Here is a 5792-nt window from a genome sequence, read left to right as displayed (position 1 = left end):
CACGACCTTTTCAATGAGTGGCAGATGATGTCTCCATTCTGTGCCATAATGCTCAACTGTAAAACAGAAACTACAGGAGTTACCCCCACCAGCAAGAGAGAACAATGGAAGTTAATGCCAGCGCTAGCACAGCACACAACCACTCTGAAACCAGAGGTGCTAGAGAAATGGGGGCAGTCAGGGAGCACTTGGCTGCCTTCTGTTTACCAGGAAATAACTTTATCTGGCAATTTAGTATGGTGAGAAGTGTCAAGAGAAAAAAATTCCTTTTAGCAGAAACACTGCTAGGCAGTCACACTGGAATCAGAGTCCGTAATGAAAAGCTAATATTCACATTAGAGGGTCGAGAGCAAGAAATCTTCATTGTTTGTTGCTGGAGCAGAAAAGCATACACAACATTCTGAGTGATTCTTCCCCCACAGAATGCAACCAGCAAGAAGAAATAAGAGCGCTAAAAAAAACCCCGAAACTAAAGACAAACAAATTTACAACTCCCTCCTAGACCACCACTAGCACATTATTATAGATCTTCAGTTGGAAGAAAGAGCTATAGAACTACAAAGGAAAATGTATGCAGGTTTTGGTAATAATTTTTACTATACATTTTAAACAAGAAATCATAATGCTTTATTGTATTTAGTTGTAGGATTAATTTCTTCTTTATCTTGAGCTCCACCCAGTTGAGACTAGCTGCTGTTCTAGGAAGCTTGATAACATTCCAAATGTGTTTCTTTGGACGGAAAAATAACTATTTCACATCCAGCTCACTACCAGCTCCCAGGTGACTCTGCCCAGCCTCTGACAAGGTGCGACAATTACACATAGGGCAGGTTGCTCACCAATGGACATTTCTCATGCATCATGAGATGGGTGAGCAACCGGCTGATGGATCAGGTATAAAGGGTTATAATGAATGGGGTCACATCAGGCTGTAAACCTGTTACCAGTAGGGTTTTGCAGGGCTCCATCTTAGGCCCTGTGCTCTTCAATATCTTCATAAACGACTTGGATGCAGGACTCAAAGGGATACTAAATTTGCAGATGATACAAAACTGGGAGGAGCTGTTGATTCCCTCAAAAACAGAGAGACCTGCACAGAGACCTTGACAAATCAAAGGACCAGGCAGTCACCAACCATATGAAATTTAACTAGGGCAAGTGCTGGATTCTGCACTGAAGACAGGGCAGCCCTGGATGTGTGTATAGATTAGGGATTGAGGTTCTGGGAGCAGCGCTGTGGAAAGGGACCTGGGGGTCCTGGTTGAAGGCAAGTTGAATCTGAGTCAGCAGTGCCCTGGCAGCCAGGAGGTCCAACCATGTCCTTGGGGGCATCGGGCAAAGCATCGCCAGCCGGTCGAGGGAGGGGATCGTCCCGCTCTGCTCTGTACTGGGGTAGCCCCACCTCAAGTCCTGTGTGCAGTTTGGGGCACCACAATATAAGAAAGATATTAAGATATTAGGGGGCATCCAAAGGGGGGCAATGAAGATGGTGAAGGGCCTTGAGGGGAAGCTGTATGAGGAGCAGCTGAGGGCACTTGGTCAGTTCAGCCTGGAGGAGACTGAAGGGAGACCTCATTGTGGTCTACAATTTTGTCACAAGGGGCAGAGGAGGGGCAGGTACTATCTCTTCTCAGTGGTGACAAGTGACAGGACCCATGGGAACAGCATGAAGCTGTGTCAGGGGAGGTTTAGATATCAGGAAAAGGTTCTTCACCCAGAGGGTGGTTAGGTGCTGGAACAGGCTCCCCAGGGAAGTTGTCACAGCACCAAGCCTGACAGAGTTCAAGAAGCATTTGTACAATGTTCTCAGGCACATAGTGTGATTCTTGGGGTGTTTAGTGCAGGACCAGGAGTTGGACTGTAATGATCCTTGTGGGTCCCTTCCAACTCAGGAAATTCTATAATTCTCTGATTCGATTCTGTGCTCTTTTTGCCTGATTTTCATTGTTTCGATGACTGCTGGTGAAAAAAAAAAGTGACTTCCTGTTTTCTCCTTCTCAGAAAGCAAGTTTACATTCCTTAGTTTTGTAAAATTGCTAGTGTTGAAGGGAAAATTCGGTTACGATCTGTGACCAAGGAATGATGGGGGAATGGACCTACTGTTGGGCTGAGGTGGTCCGTACAGGTGCTCTCAGGACTGGTGCTGGAGCAAGTGTATACAGGGAACCTGCTTGAGATGCATCTTTGCAGACTCCAAGTAGAACCTCTTCACGTAGAACCTAGTATTGCAGTGCATCTGCTCAATGCATTGTTCATTAAATGTTTCTTTTATATTTAAGTACAAACATGTGCTTAATTCACCTCAAAGGATACCATAAAAATTCCCCAGCGGTGTCTAAAGCTCAAACCCAGTAAACAAGCATAAAAAGCAAACACCTCTTCCCTTCAATTAAAAATCACATGGTTTTGAAGAGTTCACTCAGTTATTGCATAATTGTGTTTTTTCAGTATTTTGTATTTCGCCTTGAGTTTGTACCATGAGTGCCTGTGCAGGTAGCGTCCTGCTACCCCATCCCCATTTGCATCAGAAGGAATGTGCACTGGTGCTGAAGTGCCTGGTCTGCCTGCCTGGATGGTACAGCAGGTACTCAGCCACCAAGACAACCAGAATGCACAGCAGTCACAAGCACAAGGACAAAGAAAAAAACGGCTGAGGAAAGGAAAAATTTCATGCAGGACTACGGAGACTAGAGGCAATGTTTCTTTTTCTCCCTTCCCATCTGGTCCCCTCCCTCCCTCTGCACATCCGCAGAATTGCCAGCAGTGACAGCAGTCCCTATACCCCGCACCCTAGATCGTTTTAAGACAGGAAAAAGCCCACTGCTACCCTTCTCCCAAAAATCTGATAAAGTGAGCTCTATTTTTTTTTCTCATCCTTTGTCTTTGATCTCCTTGTTGCTTTATATTCAACTTTTTCCCTTGGCTCAACCTGTGCTTGATGTGGTGATCATGGTGTCTGCAGAGAGCCAAAAGGTCATGCCAGGCAGTTCCCATGTTCTAGCACCTTCAGTTTGATGCCTGCACATTTCATCGCTGCCAGCACGCAATGACTGACTGTCCTCCTCCTTCCTGTCAACTCCATTTGGATGCAATGAGGGCGGCTGTCTTCTTTGGGGCACTGGTAAGGTATCAGGCAGGAGCACTGGGTCTGTGTCTCTGGGAATGAACGTGTGGAAATTTAGCAAAAACTGTGATGATTAAAACCAAATTTCATAGTTTGATGACATTTCAAAGTCCAACAGAGAAAAACATCATTGGATGTTTGTGATATATTAGTCACAAAAAGCCTGTAGTGCATACACTAGATGGTAGGGTATTAAGAATAATCAGCTTTAAATAGCGGTTTTTGCAGTAGTGGCCCATACAGAAGCAGAATTGATCTAACTATTTTTATCCATTGGCTTTCCCTTACCTTTCTTCCAAACAAAAAGATATTAAGTTGACTTTCTGTTCCCAATTATCCTTGAACACAGTCTTGCTATGAAATGGAGTCTTAAGGTTCATACTGTGTCAGCTCCTATTTCATTAAAGCTCCCTTTATGAATGCTAAGCTACCTGCTGCTGGCCTGTGGTAAAGCTCAGTCCTGGCGGTTATTTCATTACCCATTTCTGATCTAATCAGGTTCTGACTCTTTATATTCTTTCCCAGAAATTCCCTAGGCAGGAAACTAAGTTTCTGCCTTCACTTTCTTAAAACATGAGAAATGTATGCTTTCCTCCATTTGGCTGCTTTCATGGCACTGCAGTATCTTCTGCCTCTATGTTGATATCTACTACTCACTCTCAGGAAAATCGGAACTTTCATTTCCTAAACATTTGTGCATACTCGTGAAAAGTAGACTTCTGTGGAGATGGTGAGGAGTCCAATTCAAATCTCCTGAGTATTACAATGAACGCTAATTTTATTTAATGTATTTTTCTCCCCTCTTATTTTTTTTGTACAGAGCTCCTCTGTAGGCTTTTGAGAGAAAAATACTGAAGTGCTGGCACAGGATCTAGCCTTAAGACATTTGCACAGTGGGAGCACAGCTAGGCTTCTTACACAGTCTGGAATAAATAAGCCCAATGTTTTCCTAAAATTATAACCACTTTCCCAGCAGCAAAAGGTATCTAGAGGCTCCACCAGAGCATGTCTCCCAATGGACACACCTGGTCATGCCCTCCGCTCAAGCACCGCACGGAACAACATCTCATGGAGTAGTTTTATAGCCTCTTGCTTCAAATCCTACGCTGCAGAAATCTTGCATCTTTAAAACAGGGTTTTAGGATTGCTGCACACTGTTGTTGCTTTATTTGTCGTTAAGGAGACCAGGTGTGATAAGGATCATGGTTGTCTCTGGAAGCAAGTGCAGGAGTGAGCGTGTCTGCTACTCAGCCTTTTCCTGGCAAGTGCTCAATGTGGGGAGCCAGCCAGCACCTCAGACATTTACAGGAAAACCTACTGCTCTTATCACCTGGTTACACGGTAAATAGCCAAGTTGCACAACAATGTTTATAAAATAATCCTCTTAGGGATTTGACCTGCTTAGCTAGTTCATTAAAACTCTTAAGCAGTGTTTTCACATATGGGTATTTGCAAATTTTACCATTAAAATCCCATTAAGCCTGGTGGCCCCAGTCTTGCTTTTGAAGTAGTATCATGATCTAATTTCACAATTTAATTATATGTTATAGAGGGTGTGGCCCAAATTAATTACTGAAGAACAAACTAGTGGTTAGTGTCTCACATGGAATGGGTGATAATATTACCAACTACATTCTTGTGACTGAAAATTCAAATGTTAATTCTCCTGGAAAAGTTCCCTTAATATCCAAGTTCCTCTTGTGCCTTTCTCATGGGAAGTAACAATGATACAGTAGTTGTGGGTAAAGGGAAAAGTGTAACACTTGCTAACAGGGACTTGGGACTTAGTGCACTTCCACACTCCTTGTGGCCAAAGGGACCACAAAGTCTATAAAGACCATTCTTGGAGCAGTGAAAGAGCACATTTCACTTTTAGATCCAAAGGGCTGGATAAATCTCACTATTCAGAAGTCATACCTGGACAATCCTCCCAGTCATAGCAGGTGTCATAGCCACAGGGCACTTTCTTCAAGCTATTTGTAGAGAGCTTTGCCCTTTCAATAGCCCAGTCTAGGTTGGAATCACCATGACAAGGGCCAGCATGCATGAAATGAAATGACTGCTCTCCAAGGCACATTTCAGCTGAATACTGACAGCTGGGCTTGGTCACATTCTGTTCAGAAACAGCATGTAGCACACAGATCTCTTCTGAGTAGTGGCTGCCAAAAGGAAGTAAAGAAAAATTATTTTAGCAGTCTGTGGAACAAGTCCGTGGTTCTAAGTTCTCCACCAGCATTGGATGAAACACAGCAAAGCCATGGCCAGGCCAGATATCCATCTAAAGACCTAAGGCTGTCCCAGCTACTGCAGGACCTGGACCTGATACAAGTGCTGTGAGATGAGGAAGCTTTGGTCCCATCCAACAGATAGGAGGTAAAGGACATGTGCTTGTACAAGAAAAAGGAGATGCTGTTACCTCCACAAGGATGTGAAATTTCCACAAGCTCTAGTGTGGCTTTTCCGAGTTAATGCATCCCTGCAAGTCTGCCTCTAATGCACAGTTATCTTGGGGCCAAAAGCAGGCAAAAAGAATCAAGCTGCTTGTAGTTTCTTTCTTTACATATTCCTCTCGGTTACTGAGCGGATTCATTCCTAAAAAGTGCATGCATTTCCAAGCAACATAATTTTATGGAGCTTAGTCACTTCCCAAAGCGAGAATCATAAAATC

The 5792-nt window shown here is 43.8% G+C and overlaps 1 long non-coding RNA gene across 1 annotated transcript; it reads right to left on the bottom strand.

Annotated features, from left to right (window-relative positions):
- Positions 1-1952: 1952 nt before the first annotated feature.
- On the bottom strand, positions 1953-5281 carry LOC113980855. Its single transcript, XR_003538233.1, has 2 exons — positions 5042-5281; positions 1953-3156 (listed from the first exon to the last, which is right to left on the bottom strand). It is a non-coding gene; the product is annotated as an uncharacterized LOC113980855 (long non-coding RNA).
- Between the last annotated feature and the right edge of the window lie 511 nt (positions 5282-5792).

This window comes from Neopelma chrysocephalum, unplaced genomic scaffold (assembly GCF_003984885.1).
Source record: "Neopelma chrysocephalum unplaced genomic scaffold, ASM398488v2 Primary Assembly neopelma1_95431, whole genome shotgun sequence".
NCBI classification, from domain to species: Eukaryota; Metazoa; Chordata; class Aves; order Passeriformes; family Pipridae; genus Neopelma; species Neopelma chrysocephalum.
This window is presented reverse-complemented; position numbering and strand designations above follow the sequence as displayed.